The sequence below is a fragment of the Sus scrofa genome, chromosome 1 (genome assembly GCF_054392235.1).
Source record: "Sus scrofa isolate SSC_HxYL_T2T_F1_AM1 chromosome 1, Sscrofa_HxYL_maternal_Yorkshire_Landrace_v2.0, whole genome shotgun sequence".
In the NCBI taxonomy this organism is placed as follows: domain Eukaryota; kingdom Metazoa; phylum Chordata; class Mammalia; order Artiodactyla; family Suidae; genus Sus; species Sus scrofa.
Window position 1 is genome coordinate 65,476,033 of NC_139383.1, and position 23,746 is coordinate 65,499,778.

The following is a 23,746-nucleotide window of genomic DNA, read 5'->3' on the forward strand; positions in this document are numbered from 1 at the left end:
AATAGAGCAAGGTTTATAAATGTTCAAGTCCAAGTAGCTAAAAAGGCTCCCTACCAGTAAATAGTAAAGAATTCATTAGTAAGCATTTAATATCATTGTCATTGGAGGAAGGGATAGGATTTAATGCTTTATTACAAAAGTATCACAATTATCTTTCCTGTCATATCTCTGAAATTGTCATTTACTACAATAATAGTATAGTGATACATTAATTTGACTTGATGTTTTCATGCACATTTTTCAAAGAGTTATCTCCTTTTAGGAGAAAATCTTTTAATCTGGATTTCCTGTAGATGAGCATTTGCCCGAAACATTGATCATCTTTGTCATTGTGTCTCAAAATTACTGTACAAACTAATCAATATCATCATCTCAAAATTATTATATAAATTAATATTTTGAGAATACACATATTCAAAGAATGTCAATTCATTATAGATATTTGAGAGATTGGTCTATAAACTATTGAGACATATTTATACAGAAATACATATCAAAATAGATCAAGAGTAGGATAAATAGGTTCTTAGAGAAGGTAATTGGAAGATTGGTACATTGACATTAACTGCCTGGGAAGTAGTTAATTATTCTTGTTTTTCCAAAGATGATTTGCCAAGTAATTAGACCAAATAAAACAGCAAAATACAGACAGTCCCCAACTTATAGTGGTTCAACTTAGGATTTTTGACTTTATAATGGTACGAAAGTGATATCCTTTCAATAGAAACAATACATAATATTTTGAATTTCGATCTTTTTCCAGGCTACCGATGTGCAGAACAAGCTCCCAATCAGCCACGTGACCGCAAAGGTAAACCAACTAATATACTGACAATCATTCTGTGCCCATACAACCAGTCTGTTGTTCACTTAGGTAAAGTGTTCAATAAATTACATGAGATGGCCAAGATTTTATTATAAAATAGGCCACGTGTTAGATGAATTTGCCCATAGGCTAATAGAAGCATTCTGAATAAGTCTAAGATAGGCCAGGCTAAGCTATGGTGTTCAGTTAAGTTAGGTGTATTAAATGCGTTTTCAACTGACAGTATTTTTTAACTTAACGATGAGTTTATTGGGACATAACCCCATCGTAAGAGGAAGATCTGTAGACCTTTCTCTTTGTAGAAATTCCCAGGAGTGCTTAGGTTCTGGCTGGTGGGTCAAGATCCCAGCTCTGCTACTTCTTAGGAGCATTCCTTGGGAAGTTATTTAGCCTCTCTCTGTCAGTTTCTGAGATAAGATTATTGTCTATTTCCTAGAGTCATTTTAAGTGTTACACGCAATGAGTTAATCCAGATGAGTATGCAGTCTACATGGGTGGAAATGGAAGAAATCAAGCGTAGCTAAAAGGGAGAAAGTGATGAGTAAGATGACACAGAAGCAGCTGGGCAGAAGGCAGGCCAGGCCATGTGATCTGGAGGCTATGATGAGAGTCCTAAAGTCTCATCCTAAAGACGGTGAGAAAACATTGAATCGTTTCAGGCAAGGACATAACACCATCAAATCTATAGTAGAGGACTAATGTTGAAGTTAAGCAAAGGGGTTATGATGAGGTTTATTAAGGGATGGTTCTTTCACTCTGGAACCTACCGTGATGAAGTGGATTCTGGGTCAGGTTCTGGTAGAGAAGCCCTGTTCCAAAACTCGTGAAATAGAAAGACTCATCATTGTGTAGTATAAGGAAAAGAGAATAATTAAGAGAAAGGATAGTAATGTAGATAAAAAAAAGATAAGTTAGAACAAGAGACTAATAGGAGAGGGTCATCATATCTAGAAACATAATGTATAGCCTGTGTGGTATTCTTTTATAAAAACAACGCCACATAATGCATCATTGTCAATGAGCAGGGAAAGAAAGAACAAAGTTAAAGAAAAGAAAAATATATTGCTTATAAACATATATGCATGCACAAATAATAATGGCCTCTTTACTATGTTTTACCATACAGAAGCTGGTGTATGCATAGCCTTGGATTAAAATGTACAATTAATAGAAGTTTGAAGTAAATATAATTTGTTTCATATTTTAAGTATATATCGCTATATATGTGGCTATATAATGTGACAGATAAACAGGAAAGAGCATGATAAGGATATTTGAAATGAACTGCATTGGGATAACTTTGCTCTAAAAATAGGTATTTCAGTTTTCAGAGGAAGAAAATGTTTCTGGGCAGCTAGATGTCAGCCAAATCCATGAAGAGCCAAGCGCAGCTCCAGCTCCAGCCTATCATCTGGAGTGCACTAGCTTAGCTGGAAGTTGAGTTTAAATGTGTCTGATTCCTCTCCAACATTTTGCACTCTGCTGTGGCTAATGTTCATTAGGTTGGATTGTCACTTTTTTTTTTCCAAAAGAAGGAAACATACTTCAATATAAAAATGTTCTTGAGTAAATTATTTAATAAATACAAATGATACTAAAGTTCAAATTTTAAAGTTGGTTATGACTCTAGGTAATATATTTCAAAATATCATGTTCTCTCATTATCTGAGTTATCCTGGAAAGAGCGTTTCTTCCTTCCTTCCTCTCTCCCTCTTTCCTTCCTCCCTTCATCTTTCCCTTCCTCCTTCCTCCCTCTCTTTCTCTCTCCTTCCTTCCTCTTTCCTTCTTTCTCTTTTTCTTTCTTTTTCCCTTTTTCTTTCTTTCTTTCTTTCTTTCTTTCTTTCTTTCTTCCTTCCTTCCTTCCTTCCTTCCTTCCTTCCTTCCTTCCTTCCTTCCTCCCTTCCTTCCTTCCTTCTTTCCTTCCTTCCTGCTTTCTCTCCTTTACTTCCTTTATTCCTGCTTTCTTCATTCTTTCTCTTCCTCTCTCCTTTGCTGCCTTCATTCCTCCTTCCCTGTCTCCCTCCTTCTTTATCTTTTCTCTTTCTTTCTCTTTCTTTAGCTAAACTAACAAGTGGTTGGTGGTTGCTTCCTATTCATAGACCACAGTCCAACAGAACCCGCACTGATAAATAATAAAAGCTAGTTTATCATTGAGGGATTTTTTTGGGGGGGTTACATGTTTACAGCCATTTATAGTCACCACGTTGTTCAGTTTTATGTCACCAATTTGGAGAGCAGAGGAGACCAACCTTAAGCCACTGTGTTTGTCTAATATTACAATCTAGGCCTTCAGTCTCAACTAATTATTATATTACGGAAACTGATCATAGGTGATAACTCCACAAAATATTTTAGAAATTATGTATTTCCTTAACTGAAGCATCTAATATTTCTGCAGAAGACATATCATACTTGCATGGAACTTCATAGATTATAGCAGCCATAGAGTTTTTATATTATTTATCTCATTCATTTATTTAATATTAATTCACTCACAAAGCTATTGCATGATAGCTCTATACAAAATCAAAGATGTCCCTGAATTTAAAGGATTTATAGTCATGTCACTTTCTCCTTCCCTATATTATAAAATGTGCCATTTATTATTTCAACCCGAGGCTTAAACAGGTTTAATAATTTAAATGAACAGTGTGGGGATGCTGGGTAAATATTCTAAATCCATAATCTGAATTGCTGAGATGGCCTCCACTCATCAACCAACCATTCCTTGTAAGCCCCACAATGTACTGACAATAGCTTGGTTTCTGGAGTCAGGCAAATCCAAGTTAGGATCCCAGCTCTGTCTTTTAATATAACTAATACAGTCATGAATATGTTCAACTCATTTCTATTTTAAAATATGTTGTATTAAACTATCACTTATCTTAATTACTGAGTTTTTTTTTTTTTTTTAATCTTTTGTCTTTTTGAGGACCGAAACCACTGCATATGGAGATTCCCAGGCTAGGGGTCTAATCAAAGCTGTTGCTGCCGGCCTACTCCAGAGCCACAGCAATGCCAGAACCAAGCCACATCTGCGACCTACACCACAGCTTACAGCAATGCCAGATTCTTAACCCAATGAGCAAGGCCAGGGATCGAACCCGCAACTTCCTGGTTCCTAGTTGGATTCATCTCCACTGAGCCACGACAGGAACTCCTTTTTTTTTTTTTTTTTCCTTTTTTTGAGTATCCCTTTAATTTTTACTTGAGTAGTATATTTCATTTATCTTGCCCTAGTCCTGATCTTGCAATGTTTGGCTTAAAATAGATACATATTACGTGTTGTTATCTTTACTCTTACTAGTTCCCAGTGTCCTCTAATCTAGTCTTACTGGTCCCCAGCCCAGCACACCTGGGTTAAAGGATCCACCTTTGCCACAGCTGTGGTATAGATCACAACCATGGCTCAGATTTGATCCCTGGCTCGGATCTGATCCCTGGCCCTGGAACTGCATATAATGCAGGGCAGCAAAAAATGGGAAAAGAAAAAGGAAGGGAGGGAGGAAGGGAGGGAAGGAAGGAAGGAAGGAAGGAAGGAAGGAAGGAAGGAAGGAAGGAAGAAAGAAAGAGAGAAAGAAAGAAAGAAAGAAAGAAAGAAAGAAAGAAAGAAAGAAAGAAAGAAAGAAAGAAAGAAAATGAATCAAAGAATCAAAGAATCAAATGGACTTTGTTTCTGAAGAGTTTCCTTGTGGTCTAGTGGTTAAAATCCAGCACTTTCACCACTGCAACCTGAGTTCAATCCCTGGTGTGGGAACTGAGATCCCACATCAAGCCACTGCATGCAGCAGCCAAAAAAGAAAAAAAGAAGTTTCTCCTCTCCATCTGCCTTCCCCACCAATGGCCAATGGTCACTCCTCCTTATATCAGAGCCACCTAGCCCAAGAACTAGCCAGGCAACTGACTATTAAAGTGGTATCTTAAGGATATCATTGGAAATCATGCTGTAGAATTATCTTCTTTAAAAAGCCCTTGCCTCTCAAATAATTCAAAAATATTTTCTTCCTACATACTTGGTCATTTTTTCATCATTTGGAATGGCATTTTGGTTTCATCTTAATACTAAAATTTACCCCCACAGATTTCACCTTTCTAACTTTCTTTTAAAAATGCTTTTGCTAAATTTAGGGGATTTTGAACATGTGAGTTTGAAAAACCTGAGTTTAGATATGGAAAGATAAGAATGAAAAGGGAACTGTCTAATAAATTTGTTCTTTGATCTAGTGTATATGTGTCTGAATTGTTAGGTTTACTCTCGCTCAAGAGTTCCTACTTTATTACAAAAGGAAGAGGAGGAAAGCAGGTATAAGAATCATTCATAACCACCAATATTAATGACTGTTTTCACTATAATTGAATCATAGATATTTTATGTCTATAGAAAGTGGTCATTTTTACTGTGCATGTTGATTCATAGTTGCATAACTAATCATGACAACTTTATTAATTGCTTATTATCAAGGGTTTTCTCTTTTATTAGAGAACAAGTGACTTCCTTCCCTTACACTAGTGTGTGTATATATCTCTGTGTGATAGAGATTAATGCATAAAGCTTTGCAGGAAACTGCCTCATTGATTTTGTTGCCTTTATATTTGTCTTCCTTAGATGACTTCCACTAACATAGATGGAGGATGTGTAGCTCATTTCAGTGGGACATCCAGAGTCCTGTCTACAGTGGTTGGAGTTCTGGCTTAAATTCAAGCAGCTGAGTAAGTAAGAGGTTAAAGGGGTTTGTCTTAGAGAAATGAATGCATTGTGTCATTGGTTATTTTTAAATTCCCCAATGTGGCGCTTCTTTGATGGAGGTACTTTTATGAAGTATTAGTTTTTGCTTGTGTTTTGTATACCAATTAGAAAATGCATTGCCAACACTGCTGTAATGATGCGTCCTGGAATTTAATTCAATTTTGTAATAAGTTGTGCATAAGTTCTATCTTTGTAATCTATGTGTTTAAATATCATTATGCCTTATTTTCAAACTCTTCCAATCTCATATTAGCTAATCCACTGCTCTACTGTATGATTCAGAAATGTTTTCAAAACCCCATGTTGTTTTCTCCCCATTTTTGAAACTGAAATTTATTTCTGAGATTTTTATGTAGAAAATTCTACCCTTAAACATAAGTCAGTCTTGCTGCATCAGAGCAAATAATGAATAAATGAAACCCACCCAGTTCATGATACCTCCTTTTAGAGAAAACTCCCCCCAAAAGTCTTTACTGAAGAAAAGTATCAAATCAGTACCTTAGATTCTTCTGTGCTATGATAGTGCATTGAATACAAGAAAGCTGATGGGGTAGTTTTAAAAAATGTCCTGACAGAGTCAAGGTGATGGCCATTTTTAGCTGCCCTGCTATCCATCACCTCTTTCAGCCAAGCATACTCCATCATATGCAACAGCCTCATGAATTTATGCATCAAGCTGTGCAGCCAGTCGTGCCGAGGGCGCTGGTGACAAGTGAAATTGCTGTGCGCCTCATTTAGCTGTTTATTGCGCCTGAGTACGTGTTGCAGCTGTCATCCCACGATGGGATGATAGTGCTCGTTAATAGACAAGACAGGCAAATAATGATGGAGGCCACAGCAAGAGATGCTCATCTGCCAATGGGCTCTAAGCAATATCACAAACATCCACAAAGTTTTCCATCAAAAGCAGCTCTGTAAGGAAATAGAGAGGGCAGGGCTGTTCTTCATGGAACTAACAATGGAAATTAAACTTTTGAAAAAAGTGTAGCCCAGTAGATTGTGTAACTTAGGGCTGGCATTTGGGGCTCCACACTCTGCTTCCCTTTTAAAAGAATCACAAGAAAATGGCCACAGGCCTCAAGAAACTTTGCCACCAATATTCACACTGACTGTTTTCCTCCTACCCACCATGGAATTAGCCTTAACCCACTGAATAGTTGGTCTTATTCTGCTGTCAACCATGGCCCCAAGAGTTTGCGAATGTTATTTTTCAACTATTTGAAGACTTGTTTCATACATTTAGGACTTGGGATTGCTATCTTTCAATTCTTTTCAGTAATTCAGTGGAAAGTAACTTGGAATAGAAACATTCTATCTTTAGATTTGAATGGAATTTTCTTTTGTATAAAATTGAATTATACTCAAGCATTCATATCTTGGCATATAGGAAAGAGGCTTTTAATAAAATCTCTCCCAGATGAAAGTCTGTTAAACAACTGATTTTCATTTCCTTCCTTCCCTGAATGTGTGGTGCTTAATCTTATGGGTATTTTACAGTTGGTGATTAACAAGTGCCTAAGGTATGGGCTTAAATGTGAATCTTTATGATTTTCCCAACAGGTTATTCATTTTATAAGAATTTAGAACTTAAAGAGTTAATTAACGTGTTTGGTGTAATGAGATGAAACAAATTCTGACAATCCTTTGCAAGCTTTTATATATGATAGTAATACCCAAGAGAGCTTGAATTCTATCCTTGCTAACTGGATATTATTTTGAGCCTCAGATATAGAAACAAATATATCAAAGTCCAAATTGTGAACTCAGGACAGAAGTAATTATAGAAATTTATAATTTAATAGAAGATCTGGGAAAACCTATAAGCATAAAAGATTGGAAATCATATATGGGCCTAATCATTAAACATATGTACATATGTTTGGAAATGGCTTTCTTAACTATGATAACCTGTGGCCATGGCCTGCAGTGAACCCAGGTATCTATCTTGGTATCCTTTGCAGAAGGACTGCCAAATTTAACAAAGATATTATTATTATTACTCAACATGTCAAGAATCATAGAAAGTATAACCAGACCTGCATAGAGGGAACATCCTACTGCGATCTCAGAATTATAATGATGGGAAAAAAATTTTTCAACCTTTAGTGTGGCCTCCTCACTTTAAGGATGAAGAAACCCAACCCCAGAGAGGCCAAGTGACCCCACAAGGTCTGCAGTGAATTGCCTGCAGCATCTGCAATGAACCCAGGTCTCTAGTACCTAACATCCTCCAGAGCTGCCTCATCTGTGACATTTCTCATGCTCATGCTGTGACTAGCAGTGTGGGTTATTTATTTATTTAGTTTTACTAGTCTTTACCAAATGTATTATTTGCCTTTTTATGTTACTTTGAAAGAATATTCTGACTTGTTCATTTATCATTTACATATGCTTATTTCTTTAAAAAATAACATGGAGTTTAATGGGGAATACAAGGTATCTAACAATAAGGTTAAAATAAAGGTTATGTCATGAAAGAAAAGAAAGAGTTATAACCAAAGCACTCAGACTAAGACTAATTACTAGGTTTGAATATAAAATTTACCACTGATTTAAAAGGGTTGATTCATTCTTAAATGTGATAATTGTCTTTGAGCCAAAAATTACTTCAGTGAGAATGGATCTTCAGTTTTATGATGGAAATAAATGAGAAAATATAAGTTAACTTGCAAAGAAAATAGTTTTATGATGCACATTTCAAAAACACACATATTCTATAAAGTGAGACACATCTCTCTTCATTATTTAAAGGTTCTTCCTTCTTTAAAATATTCATATCTGTGAATCTTCTGTTATTCAAAATGTAAAAAAAATCATTAAAAACAACTTTCCACTGGACATCTTGATCCATATCGTCTTAGATGTCTTTGTTAAACACTTAGTATTCTACAACAAATAATTTAGGTGCACAGTAGACATCATTATAAAGGAGATACAAAATCACTTTTGGACTATAACATTTCAGTCGTGATTTAGCTCAGAGTCTTAAAGTAAAATCCAATGGACTAACACATAATAACTTTATATACGTTATTTCCTTTTCCTTGGTTTGTGCTTACTGTGGAATAATACAGTGGAAGCTCCGTTATTCGGCTCCTTTGCTCTTTTGAAAATAGCAACAACAAAAATCTTTCTTTTGGCATTTACAGAACTAATGGTCAGCAAATTTGACGATGTTGACTCTTTTTTCTTAATGAAATGGAAAAGAGATGTGTTTTACACACACGCACACACTAAGTTTTATTAATGTTTCATAAAATGGTTGCTACAATCAAAGGAACTGCTCTGAAAATTAAATTACTAGGCTGACTCTGAAAATCAGCATAATATGCTCTGTTTAATTCAGTCATGCTAAGATGTTAGATTCTCCTTCATTCTCTCAGCTTTCTCTCTCCTTCACCTGGGGGCATCTGCTGATGAGTCTCTTCTAGAGGTTGTTTAATGACTATTTTACAGGAACTGTCAGCTTTCTAAAGCCCAGTGGCATTGGGCGTCACTGTATTACCAGCCTTTTTACACAATTTGCCTGACTGTAAATCGGAGGTTTAAAAGTACAAGAAAAGCTCCTATTTGATTTAATGACTGGTTGATGGAGGTCAATTAATCTTTCTATGCTCAGATGTTGTACTCAAAAAGGTCATTTATTATTTGTTTATACTCACTTTTCTGATTTTAGAAACACAAGAAATAAGAAGACCGTTTGAGAAGAGCAGATAGTTGCCTTAAGAAAATTCCTGTCATATGCACTCTGGGATTTGGACTCAAATCCTAATTATACAGTAAGTGAAATGAACACAGACTTTACATTAACCTAATGTAAAGCTGCAGAACTGTGATACCTGTTCAATTTGGTTAAAGGAATTGAAGGTGGTGGCTTTTTTTTTTTTTTTTTTTTTTTTTGGCAGAAAGGGTTATTTGTGACAGTTGACAAAGTAGATATTTTTGGTTGTCTAAAGAGAATATTATTTTTCTCCCTATTCCTTACACCTTTTTAAAAAGCCAAACAGGGAGTTCCTGTGGTGGTACAATGGTGATGAACCCATCTAGTATCCATGAGGATACAGGTTCGATCCTTGGCCTTGCTCAATGAATAAGGGATCCAGCATTGTCATGAGCTGTGGTGTAAGTCACAGATGCAGCTCGGATCTGACATTGCTGTGGCTGTGGTATAAACTGGCAGCTACGGCTCCAATTCAGCCCCTAGCTTGGGAATTTCCATATGCCTAGGCTGTGGCCCTAAAATGACAAAAAAAAATAAAAATAAAAAGGAATATTTTTATTATCTAACTTTTAAATCAAAAACATTTCCTTTTCCAAATTATATTCATTATAATTTTGATATATAGTACAAATTAATACTTCTTGAATTTCAACATGTATAAGTAGAACGTCTATTGAATTATTTTTGTCATATTAATTTTTGATCAAGGGGTAATTTTTTTTTATCAAAGAATACACCAACAAATCAAAGCTAGTCAACAAAGAGCATGGCCTCAGTTCACAAAAGTGGGACATATAAAGTAATGTTGAGGGAATATTCAACTATTTGTAAATCTATTTTTAAAAGTTAAGACAGGAGTTCCCATTGTGGCTCAGTGGTTAATGAACCCTACTAGTATCCCTGAGGATGCCTGACCTTGCTCAGTGGGTTAAGGATCTGGCATTGCTGTGAGCTGTAGTCTAGGTCACAGTTGGGGCTAGGATCCCACAATGCTGTGGCTGTGGCGTAGGCTGTAGCTACAGCTCCAATTTGCCCCCTAGTCTGGGAATCTCCATATGCTGCAGATGCAGTCCAAATAAATAAATAAATAAATAAATAAAATAAAAGTTAAGGCAATATAGCAGAGTTATTTTTCTACCAAGCAAAATATTATCTAGCCATTGGTTCCTCCAAACAAATGGAATGGAACAATGACTCCAGAATTTTTTTCCTGAATGAAGTTTTCCCATGGCTAGTGACTACATAAGAATAAGACCCAAGGGCACCACCTGGGACACACAGATGGTTGTAAATGCCCCCTACTCTCAAGAGTATCAAAATACCTGCATAAGTAAACTTAAGGATGCTTTCTGTTTGAATCTCAAGTTCACATCCTTCTATCAAATGGCTATAGAGCAACCATACACACTACATTTGATGGGTAAGATTCTGGCAGGTTTTCCTTAACATATTCTTTGGCAGTCATTTCTATGGGCAAATGTAGGAGAAGCAGTGACTGACAGGCAGTCTCTAATAGCACTGGCAGAGCATAATGGAGCTACTCAGAAGCATAGTTTTCAGTGCACTGAATTGCATTCATTTGTTTACGTGGTGATCTTTCTTTGGAGATTTGTCCTCACAAGGGCAGGGCCTGTTTTATATTTGTCTTGAGAAATCTCACACACCCCAATACCTAGCACAAAACTGGACATATGATAAGCACTCAGTAAGCATTGCTTAGATTAAGTAACCAAGGTAGAGTGTGTTCTTGTGTTCAAGAGAGAACTTACTAAAGTGTTCTAAATATGGGAGTTCCCATCGTGGCTCAGGGGGTAAAGAACTCAACTAGTATCCATGAGGATTCAGGTTCAACCCTTGCCCTTGCTCAGTGGGTTAAGGATCTAGCCTGCTGCAAGCTACAGTGTAGGCTGCTGCAGATGTGTCTCAGATCCGGCATGACTGTGGCTGTGGCTGCAGCTCTGATTGGACCCCTAACCTGGAACTTCCATATGCTGCAGGTGTGGCCCTTAAAAAAAAAAAAAAAAGCATTCTAAATATGAAATCCCTCACTGGAATTCCTACTGCCTCCTACTGCTAAGCATGAGGAGCAATGAGATTGGACATATAGATGAAGGTTCAAGTCTCAGTTCTGCCAGTTTGAGACTACCAAGCATGGCACTTAAACCTGAGATTCTTTAATTTCTTATCTGTAAAACTTAGGCTTGGATATCTCACATAGATCCTCGATAGCCATGATATCTCTGATTCTTACATTCCTTCTAATCTCATATGTGGCCAACCATTTCCTTTTAGTCTACTTGCAACACTAAATTATTACTACCAGCTAACATTTACTGAGAATTTACTTGTGATATTGATATTTTATTTATGGCATTAATGTGATCTCCTCTAATTCTCGTAAGAGTCCTATAAATTAAGTTTTTATAGAAATTGGGGCTCAGAAAGACTACTTGTTTGAGGGATTGCATCAGCCACAAGTGACAGAGATGAGGTTCAAGCTTTGGTCTGTCAAAGACGATTTTTCTGCTGTTTTCATTGTGCTGCCTAATTCTATCTGTGGCTCATTCCTTCCTAGACTTCCAAAAAGATATATTATAATATTTAAATTGTATTCCTGAGGGAAACAGCAGGACCCTATGTGCAAAGACCAATTTATTATGAGTCAAACACTCCTGAGTTGTATTGTTAGAAGAGGTGATGAGGTTCCCCTGATCCCCCACATTTTTTCTCATCCTCTGGTGGCCAGTGTCATGCATTTTCAGGACAGCTGGCCAATGGACTCAGTGGCCATAAAATAGAGCTCAGCAGGCTGCTCACACAAGGACTGAACTTGTGACCCCAGCATCATTTTCATCACACCACAAGCAATTGAATTAAATAGCCAAAGACAAGTCTAACAAATACCTCATGAAATGAAACACAGCCCCAGAGATGTGGACATAGTTATCATTCAGCCCATTTATTTCTCAGTTAATATCAATAGTTTATTTTAGACTTATCCTTTGTAAAACGGTGAACTGTGAACTGCAGAATAAATGCACAGTCTGGACCTCTGAACTTAAAGTGTGAGGGGCAAAGGGGAAACAAGTGTGTGGATGGTCACAGGTCCTAAGAGAGGACCAGCCATGCGCCATGGAGGAAAGCCAGAAAAATCCTCACCCAGATGTAAGGTAACAGAAAGTGCTTTGTGTAGCGCCCCTGATGATTTCTCACTTCATCCCCGTGCCTTTCTATATCTACAGAATCCTTTAAGATCAGGAATAGCCCCCAAGTTATCACATCCAAAGGACCGCTTATCACTCACTGGCTTTCACAGCTTCTGAAATCTCTAGTCCTTGTAATGGCTCTGGCTTGACCAACTTTAATCATCTCTGAATTGTGGTCTTATTTTTTTCTAACTTTAATGGATCCAAGTGATTCCCAGTTCCTTTGTCCTATGGGTACTAACTGGGACTTGTCTTTGATTTCGATTTTGCCCCCTAACTCTTTTAGATCACTTTCACCATATTACACTGATGGTCCTGCAACAGTTACTCCCTGAGTTCCCCTCAGAAGACTTTGTTCCACACTCTTCTTTCCAGCCTCCAGTGAAGCCCAGAGATTTCCATTTTAATCGTTTAGGATCGTTACAGCATTGACTGCTGGAGAACACAGGTTCCAGAATCTATATTTTGAAAAGATGAAGTTAACATTTTACTTTAAATGACGTAAACCCAGGAAGTGTGAGCTAAGGATTTAATCCAAGGTCAGCTTGACTAATAAGCAGACTTACAGATGGACTTAGATTTTTAGCTATTCAGTCAGGAACTAACTGAAGGAACAGAGTGTCGGGGAATGGCTTCCTCTTCTTCAATGTAATGGACCGAATATTTGTGTTTCCCAAAAATTCACTGTTGAAATCCCGATCCCCAGTGTGATAGAGATGAAGGTGGGTCTTTTGGGGGATAATTAGGTCAGGAGGGTAGAGCCCTCTTGTAAATGGGACTAGTCTCTTGTAAAAGGGACCCCAAAGAGCTCTCTTCCCCTCTTTCCATCATGTAAGGATACACAGAGGAGAAGGAAGTCTACCTCGCCAGAGGGACCTCACCAGAACCCAACCATGCTGGCGCCCTGAACTCAGACTTCCAGCCTCCAGAACTGTAAGCAATCCATTTCTGTTGTTTCTAAGCCATCCTGGCTATGGTACTTGGTTATAGTTGCCTGAATGGACTAAGACATTCATGAATCTTCAACCTCTCCTTCTCTACTGGCATTTTGTTTAAAGTCCCCTCAAAATCTGAGATTCTGCAAGATGCAATGTCAACAAAGCTGAGCATATGGGAGAATGTGATGGTTTACTTTATTGCTTCTATCGTCTACAAATCTGTTTCCTTCTAGGAATTCAGTCCACGAAGTGAGGGGTTTTTTTAAACCACCAAAAGGAAAAAAACTTAATTAATAGAGTTTAGAAAAATAAGCACAGGAAATAGTAATTCATGTGCTAGCCTCTGTGTCACTGCTAGCTCTTAAGTTAGTATTCCCAGAAATCTACATGTAATATTTAAAATTAACTTCAACTTTATTATTACAATATGTGTCTAAATTCTTATATTAGAATAAACTCAATCTTCATTAGAAACAGACAACTTCAATATTGTATCTTAGTGTGTGTTGTATTGGGATCCAACTTAGGCAGGCCATACCCCTGAGTATGCTTAAACATTTCTCTAATATTTCTATGACCAAAAAAATTACAAATTTAACAATTTTTATAGGATGAATTTTCTACCAGTAATTGCACATCAGATACAATGTAACCGAACCCCAATTTGCTAGAAGATTGTTCTCTATTGCTTTGGCAATAGAATTTGGAGACCTTCTGAAGTTCCTCTTCACCTTTTTTTCTTTTTTGAAACTCATAAACTTTCAATGAGTTTAACAGATTGTCTGTTTAGATCTGAAATGATAACTGGAATAGGAAATCCAGACAGCAAAAGAGGTTGCTTCTTAGGCTTACTGCCAGATTTTGAAAATCACTATAACAAGTAGTTTCTGCCAAGTAAGTGCAATCTGAATACTGGCTAAAACATTTTTAAAAAATAGAAAGAAACCCATGCTGACTAATAGGCGTTAATGTGTGAATAATAATTAGCGCAATTAAGTGACTGGCGCTGTGCGGGTGAAATTTTCAGAATAGAAAACATTAATGTAGGGGTTTACATACACATAAACAAAGCTTTATAATGGGCTAATGTGATCTGTGATGTATGGAAATGTTTGTGGGTCAGTATAACAATTGTGGAATTCTCATTGCAGGTATGTTAATCTTAGGTATGGAAGTTCTGTGAATGTAAATTATTGCTACAACCACATAAAATCTGTAAAGATTATGTCTGTATCTCTACCTTTATCTACAGCTATAGCTATAACCCTATTGGAAAACATATTTTGAAGAAAATTTGATGCATATGAAACCATACTATCTAGATGGCTACCCAAATAGCTAGCTATCACTCCCTACTTCCTGGCCACCCTCCCTGCAATATACATGCTTCTATATATATTGTTTAAATCTGTCTATAGATCTCCTATTTCTCTGTCTCTTGCTCTCTCACTCTCACTCCACCTATAATTTATCTGAATATATGGGACCAGTTTTTCAGTAAATAGTACAGAATTATAGCTGAGAACCACCATCGGTTTAGTTCATCTAACAGAGAATAAATTATTATTCTCTTTTAGAAATACTGCTGTGTCAAGGTCAGGGTTGAGGTCATTTACAAGGCAATGTAGAGGACAGCATATAATTTACTAGCCAGAATCACTCACAGCTGTTGGTGTATTGGGTGGATGGGGATCTTTCTATCAGAAATCTATACTCATTTAGCTTTCATAAACAAATGCTTTTAAGAGTATAAAAAAAAATTCTGTGTTGTGAGTTTAATTAAGAAGCATCAAATTACCCACTTCTTTTGTTCACCTTTGGAAAATATATTTAGTAGCTGATGATTAGCGACCTGTGTATTTATTCAACAGGAATAAGAAACTCTAAATCAACGTGTACTAATGTGCTGTCCTTTGCAAATGAAGATAACACATTGATTCGCAATCAACGGGCACACATTAATTTCTTCTTTATTTTGGGGGGTTAAAATATTGATGATGAGTAGACCGTCATCCTTGGTTTCTTACCTTGTCTAGTTTGTGACCAACAGTTTTACTCTAAGAAATAGGTGCTCAGGACAAAACAAGTAGCCCTTGATTGTGAAACAGTTGTTTGTTGTTGTTGTCATTCCCTGTACAAAGTGACCTGGAGAGTTTTAAAATAGTTTCAATAACCACAGGTTTCAGTGTGTCAGAACATTTTTATTTGATGGTCTCATTCACCACTACTACTTCCTATATATTCTCTCTTCATGCTCTGCACAGCTAGGAGTGTGCCTCTGCAATCAACAGCATGAAAAAGGGGGCCATCAGAAAGAATTTAAAAAATATTAATATCAGATATCCCAGAGGTGAAATTGATCTGGGTCTGCAAACATAAGTAAGATTATGGTCTGAACTCTGTAAACTTGACTCGAAATTTAAGCTCATCTTCATCATTTAACTCAAATTTTAAAATAATTACGAACAGTCCCCTTGTCTGACAGATCCTGTTTCTCTGCTCTCCAACCTATATCATTCTGTCTCTTTCTAGCCATAGACATTCTTTCAATAAACAAGGGATTTAAAGACAAACTAAATGGGGCCCCAAATTCTCCAGTGGGAAAGATTGACAAATAAATAGATAATTGTCTAATATATGTGTAATCATGGAAGGGCTTCTTAATCCACACCGCAGGGAGAAGGTGAGAGAGAATTAAGAAGATGGCATACTTGGAAAAACTTCTTAGGGAACTGTTTCTGTTACTCCTAAATTTCAAAGCTCTTCTTCTCTACCAATATTTTTCCTATACTCTGTAAACACGCTCAAGTTTTTCCCTCACTAAAAGAAAGGAAAATCATCTCATCGGCCCAGTGTTTCTAAGAAGTAACCAGCTCTTCCTGCTCCTTCACCCAGCCAGCTTTTTTCTATGTGTGGTTTATACTGCTTCTGCTTTCAATCTCACCACTTAACTAAAACTTTTCTACCTTTAATTGTCAGTTTTGAACCCTCATTCTTTTTAGAAACTCTTTATTCCTGGGAATTCCATGGCAATGCTCATTGCAGTTTCTCCTTTTACCTTTCTCACAATGACAGATCCGTTCCTCTGCTCCCATTTAGAAAATCAGTGTCCAAGTTCCCATAATGGCTCAGTGGAAATGAATCTGACTAGTATCCATGAGGACGCAGGTTTGTTTCCTGGCCTCACTCAATGGGTTAAGGATCCAGCATTGCTCTGAGCTGTGGTGTAGGTTGCAGATGCAGCTTGGACCTGGCATTGGTGTCATTGTAGCACAGGCCAGTGGTTACAGTTCTGATTTAGCCCCTAGCCTAGATACCTCCATATGCTGTGGGTGCGGCCCTAAAAAAAGACCGAAAAAAAAAAATGGTGTTCCTGGGCTCCCTCTATGACTGACTGTTCTACATACTATACTCAGTCATGTGTGTGCGGAGGGGCCTGGGGGTAGGGTCTTATTCAGGCTCTGGGTTTTAACTATAATTTGTGTACTTGACTCTTTCAAACACAAGTCTCTAGACCCTAGGGTCTTCTCTGAAATTTGGAATTGAATATAAATGTTGTGAGAAATCTCTACTTGGCTGTGCCAGAAATAGTTCCACATTTTCAACATTGTCCAAAACTTTTCTCATCATCTCCTCAGTCTACCCTGTTCATGTCAAGACTTACTGTTCATTGTGATGTTTCTAAGTCAGGGCCCTAGGGGTCATTCTAAAATTCCATTTTTCCTTCCTTTCTTCCTCCCTCCCCTTATGACTCTCACCAAATCCTTCTAAGTTTACCTCCTAAACATTTCTCAGCCTTGTTCCTTTTGGCCCAATTAGTGTCTCTTAACTTCCTGAGGCTGCTCCTGTTCCATAGTAGGTGGGGTTAAAAGACATATTTAACATAAACCTAATGAAGCTTAAGCTTCTGGCCCTCCTCTTCTAAGGCCCTGAGAGGGATCTAACAGTGGACTCCAGTACTCATATATTTTTGCATATTTGCTATGTAAGATATTTTGACCACAATCAGTTTCTCTTTCTATGCTGACTTCTCCATAGCTCTTTACTTTGTGTACCATTGGAATGACTATAAGCATTTTTAGGACCTGGCTAAGAGGAGGGTGAGATGGACACACATTAGTTTGGGTTTTACAGAATAGATTTTTGTGGTTAGCAATCATCTGTGTGAGGAGTTCAGTTATTGCTAACCATCCAGGACCGGGACTATTCTGCATTGACACTGTGCCAACTCACCCAGAGTGTTCAAACAAAGCAGCTAAAACAGTGTTCAGGTCATGTTGCGACCATGTCCTGTGGTTCCAGAAGCAGGAGGCTGTGTACAATAGAGGACACAATAGATTGGAAGTGTTCAAGCAGAGGCTCTATCCTGTAGAAAACGTCTTCCAATCTTCATAAATGTAAAGGTGGAAGGCTCTTATCTCATTGATCCCTAGTCAAAATGGAAGTTATGTCATATCAGGAATATGCTCAGAAATATAGCAAATATAGTTATAAATCCAACATGGATTTTTCTCTTTTTTGGTGAGAATAACATAAAATGGAATTAATTAAATTCCCATATTTTTAGGGCCAAGTCTTATAGCAATGCTATGTGGAGAACCTTTATGTTTAGGGCGTCCCAACATATTGAATCACTTCTCAATCCACCTGATTCATCTTGTTCTGAAAAAAGTCTGTCAGTTGCAAAGGAAATGGCATACAAAATTATCACCGGTGAAGAAATAGCCTGAGGAAATAAGTATTCAGGTGATAAAACTCCTACATATGTTAATTAATAAGTCAGTACATGTAGTATAAAAGTAATCTGACAGCGCATTTAAGTCATTCAGTCATTCTAATTGCTCTTATATAAACCTTAAATTAGTATTCCTTTTCCTGAAGAGTACCCCTAAACTCACTAGTTAATTGTCCCCATTTTACAGCTATATAAACTGAAGCACATACAGTTTATATAACTTTTCAAAGTAATAATGGCCATAATCATTCAATAATAATTCAAGTCTAATTCTTCAAATTCTAAAATTCTTATTATTTTTCCTATGCCATCATAATTCCATATATAATTACTGTGTTTTTTTAATTTATAAAACAGTTTGTCCACCCAAGACCAAAAGTTAATACCATTTAAAGACCAAATGATGCTATAATTCAAGAAAAGAGCTTTGGTGATTTTTTTTTTTTTTTTACATTACTCTAACTTAAAATGCTTTCTATAAATTAAAAGTAGTTGTAGATATTATTAGTACATACTGATGTACACCATATGGTTTCTTAAGACTTTGCTAATGCAAATTTCAAGGATTATACTACTTAAATTGTAGCAAATTTTATTAAGCACATTACTGGAAATCATATTTTTAATTTTGTTTGTAAATCTTCAAAATTATCAATGTGTGAAGGCAATCTGTTCTTCACACTTTATCCTTGAAAGTTGATATTAGCCCTCTGAAAGCAGTTAAAAGGACTGAGGTAATAATAAATGAGAAAATGAATCCCTAGAATAACAATTAAAATGGCACCCAACTGAAAGATCATGACAAAACATGCCATGACAGGTAGTGGAAATTAAAAACCAAAATTAATCAAAATATGAAATAAGTACCAATAATTAAAAGCCCTTACAAAAATTAAAGATAGTTACTCCTTTAATGATGAACCAAGCCTTAAAGGTATGAATATGATACATTAAAATACAACCTGCTACTTGGTGGCAGCCAATTCACAAATATTCATGTAGGAGGAACAGAGAAAGTATTTTTTACATCTTGAAAGCTGAATCTAAATAAAAGCAAACTAATAAGCAAGTCTGATGACAGTTTTCTATTTAGCATTATATAAATTAAAATTTTTAATTTTGTTTCCTATATAGACTACTGAAAGACATTTTGGGGGAAAAAAATCAGGAGATGATTTTACCTTAGAATTAAATAGAAAAACCTTTGTGGAAGTATACGAAGGTAGTAAAATGTTTCCGTAGTTTGACCTTTACAGTTTTTTGTCATCCTTAGAAATATTTCACTAAAATATTTAACAAGAATAAGATTTGAAAATATGGAGTTGATCACTTATCCTTAAAGTGAATAATAACTGTATATGGAACAGAAGTAGGTACCATTTTGAGTTGGAGAGGCATAATGATAAAAGCATCTGATAACCAAAAGCATAACAATAAGGAAATGTGACATAAAACTGAGTAGAGGGAAAAAAAAAACTTAAAAGGTATTGTGGCTCTTTAAAATAAATAAAACTAGATAAAACTCATTTTATATCATTACTTTATTTCAATGTTGAGCTTTATTGCTAAGAAAAAAGAAAAATAAATCCATGGGGATATTTTAAATTTTCTCTTAACCTCATGAATTCATTTCCAAGTCACAAGTCATTCTAAAGATTAGAATGAGTCTATGACCAGTATAATATGTAAGATCACATGGGAAGCATAACTTCTTCAAAAGATGAAGAATATTCCCCAAGGCAAAGTTCAAATAAAAGTAAAAAATTATTTGAAGAAGTCACAATTAACAGCAGTAGCCACTCTGTGGAGCCCTTAATGCTATGTTCATATAAAGAAAATTAGGAATCGTTTGTGAAACAGTAATTGTTAAAAGGCAATTTCATCAACTGTAATCTCAAATATAAAAATTTCTGCCTTCTATATTACAAGATTAAGATTTTCTCTCAAAAATCCTAATCTCTAGGATTGAGAGGAATAGCATCAAAGATACTCCTTGGTGAAACCTAAAAGCAGACATAATAGTAAGAAACAGGTGACAGAAAAGGGGAAAATTTTGTCTTTCTTCATTTGGAAATTATCTTTAAAAAGGAAAAAAAAAAAAAAGAAAACCTCGTTCTTTACAGCATGATGCTTGCTGTTGATGTTGGATTACCACTGACGGTTGTGAAGGTGAGGAAGAACAGAAAGCTAAATGCTAGCATCTCGTAGCATGGAAGTCAGAAACAAAGGATGCCAGATAGAGGCAAGGGAAACAGGTAATTACGGTGAAACTGAACCAGGTGTCTCTCTGGGCATTATAGGCACATGGGTCTACAGATCTCAAACGGCTGGATTGGAATGAGCAAAATTTGGACTTTGGCTACAATTATCACAAAGATAAAAGGCCTGGAAACAATTTAAAGTTCATCAGATGTCGTTTTTCTTTCCAAGAACCTCACCTATCCATTTTAAGTGAAGAGCATAACTTTGCATGCATTTACTGAATAGTAAATTATATGGTTACCTTTCTTCATCTTTACTTACTCAAAAGTGCTAGGGTATTTTTTTTAATCAAAAAGTTTTTTCTAAAGGGAAAAGAATTACAGATTATGTCAAAACAACTACATTACATTTTAGATTTGGTACTGGTGACATTCACTTAATTTATATTCTCCCATACACGTAAAATCACCACATACACTCAACATTGTCATCACCCCCTTCTCTTATACAAAGTAACCCCAGTCATTTTGCATTGCCCTTTCGCTACCCATTTTTAGTACTTCCATTATTTCCATTTTTCCCTTTTATGCTCTTGTCAGTTGATTAACATATAGAGTTCAAAAGTAGGCAAATGTATAAATGTTGAAAGCTTACCAATGTTGGATATAGGGAGACTCATTCTGTGGAGCTACATCCTCATTTATACATTTTTCAAGACCAGTAATCAATTACCTACGGAACTGCTGATTCATGGTTAGTTCTCAGGTCTTTTTAATCCATAGTGATGATCTTGCTGATCATGCCCAATTATGTATTTGTGAAATCATTGTGAGATTTCTTATAGCTGAGAATTTAATGTCACTCTCTGCCTACATCTCCAATCATAATTCTGTTCTCCAGCTGTGTTTGGTGTGGATAATAGATCTCTGCTCTAAGTTATAATAAAATCAAATAAATTCAGGTCTTTGGGACTCTCCTTGAAGGACCTTTTGGTTTAGTAGTGAATTATTGGTCATTATCTAACCTCTAGAAATTTACGACATGTTTTTGATATATAGAAGTAATATGAGCAAAGAAAATATTTAATGTGTAGATGGCTCTGCCTAAGGCTCATCAAAAAAGGAAGATACAAATTTGTCATTTATTATTTTAAATTCCACATTATCATTCTCCATGGGACAGAATCTGTCTTTTACAAAAAAACAAACAAACAAACAAACAAACAAAAAAAACATTATTAACTATTATGCAAGAATTTCTCAGTACATGATTGTCAACATTATGGAATAGTTACAAATTCATCCAAATGCGCTTTGGCTTAAGTTAATTTTATAATATTACTTAGAATTCCAGGAGGTCCTGTCGTGGCTCAGTGGTTAACAAACCCGACTAGTAACCATGAGGTTTCAGGTTCGATCCCTGGCCCCACTCAGTGGATTAAGGATCTGGCATTGCTGTGAGCTGTGGTGTAGGTTGCAGACACGGCTCGGATCCAACGCTGTGGTGATGTAGGCTGGCAGCCGTAGCTCTGATTAGACCCCTAGCCTGGGAACCTCCATATGCCACAACTGTGGCCCTAAAAAAAAAAAAAAAAAAAAAAAAAAAAAAAGAATTCTGTTAAAACTAGAGAGTAAAGTCTTAATCTTAGTGAATTCTAGAAAAACTAAATTGACTTCCTTGCTAGAGTTACCAACACCTGAGTTCCTGGAATATCCTAGAAGCAAGTGGAAAAAGATTCGTCTGAGAAATTTTAAGAAAAAAGAAAGAATCTTTAGAGGGGAAAGAAAAGTTAGTGGTAAAGGAATGGCTGACTGTTCACAAGTGCAATGAAGTGCCTCAAGATGCAAAGCAAAATTGCATAGAGCTGTCTAATACTGACTTACTACTGAATGTGCTCTTGAGTTTTCACAGTTTTTCTCTTGAGTTGTGACAAGATGACAACAAAACTACTGCCTTAATTACAGGAAGATTGGAAGGTGTGTAACAGCCCCTCAAGATGACTGAAGAAATTTCATGTGAAATACAAACCTTAAGACTAGCATTTAAATATGCCAAGATAAAAATTTTTAAGTTACACAGAGACTATAATCTCAATATCTTTATCTGTTCTTTGATAAGTGCTACTGCTTACATTTTAAACCAAAAGCCTACTACTATTTTTTAAGCAAAATATAAATATATTTACTGAAAACGAGTTACAGCCCTCATTAGAAATCTCCCCACAAAATTATTTAACATAAAAATCATGGATGCTATAAATAATAAATTTTGATAATGCATTATTTTACCTGGTGGCATTATTTTTATTTATTTGTTAGTCCAGATCTTGTATAGGAGAAAAGTTCTCCTACAACCAGTTTGCAGTTGCCACTGCCCTCCATATTTGAAGATGACATTCCCCGTTTGTTCTCCAAATGCAAGAGCAGAGGAAGAAACCAATGTACAATGATACTTCCCACATGTAAAGGTGACTCTTTTCAGGATCTCTTACACTTTTCAACTACCCCAGATGTTTAATTTAGAAAGACTCACACTTCTGACTGCAGGCCAGGCTGTGAGGACTACCCCCACTGTCCCCATCCCCGCCAGGTGGTTGGATGTTTTGAGCAGCCTGGGAAAGTGTTTCCTCTCTTCTTTCCCTTTGCTTGCCTTTGCTTCTCCGCAGTCCATTGTACAGCAGCATCCTAGAAATCTGTCATTCATTCTCTAGAGATCTACAGCCTCAGAGGACTGTGCTGTGATGAGCCACAGCACTGCTGTGTTGGCCGCATGGCCTGAGCTCCAGCCCTTGTTTTGAATGATCCTATATTGCCAGTTAATATAAAGTGTTGCCAGTGTCTGGGTCGATGAGGTGGGGAGCAAGGCTCTACTGACGGCCTGTCAAGGCTGGGGATCTCTGTCCTCTGACCACTAAATCATCCATTGTTCCTGGGGGTAAATGCATGTCAGAAGAACGTGGATCATTAGTGTGACCTGTGTGTTCCAAAGCCAGTGTATTTCATTGCTAACTGTTCCATATTACTAATAAGGTAAAATGTGGTTTACTGAGTGATCTGAGAATAACCAAAATGACTACTGTATTGGTGGTCAATTTAGATGAAGGTCATCTTCCCACACATTCTGATTTGGAGACTCCATGCTTTAGCACATTTTTGATTTGTTTTCTTTATCTTGACTATTTCTGGTTTACTTACTTATTGTTTCCCTCACTTCCATTAGACTGTGACCTCTGTGAGGACAGGATTCTTGATTACCTTACTTAGCACCTTGTCCATGCAGCTTATAGCTGTGCTTAGCACATAGCTGGTGTTCAAAGAATATTTCTTGAGAGTCTAAAGGAATAGATGAGTGAATTTGCAAATGTAGTCATG

General features: G+C 36.5%; 1 protein-coding gene across 33 annotated transcripts in view; it reads left to right on the forward strand.

The window, feature by feature from the left end:
• LOC102160801 (uncharacterized) overlaps window positions 1–23,746 on the forward strand; it is a 1,256,521-nt gene that overhangs the window by 880,827 nt on the left and 351,948 nt on the right. For 18 of the 33 annotated variants that reach the window (XR_014806239.1, XR_014806258.1, XR_014806240.1 and 15 more), the window contains 4 exons: window positions 764–811; window positions 5,433–5,536; window positions 9,250–9,352; window positions 13,337–13,433. The gene's annotated coding sequence lies outside the window, so the exon portion shown is untranslated. Of the gene's footprint in view, window positions 1–763; window positions 812–5,432; window positions 5,537–9,249; window positions 9,353–13,336; window positions 19,760–23,746 lie in introns of those variants that run through there. The other 15 variants (XR_014806243.1, XR_014806209.1, XR_014806241.1 and 12 more) reach the window with 3 other exon arrangements.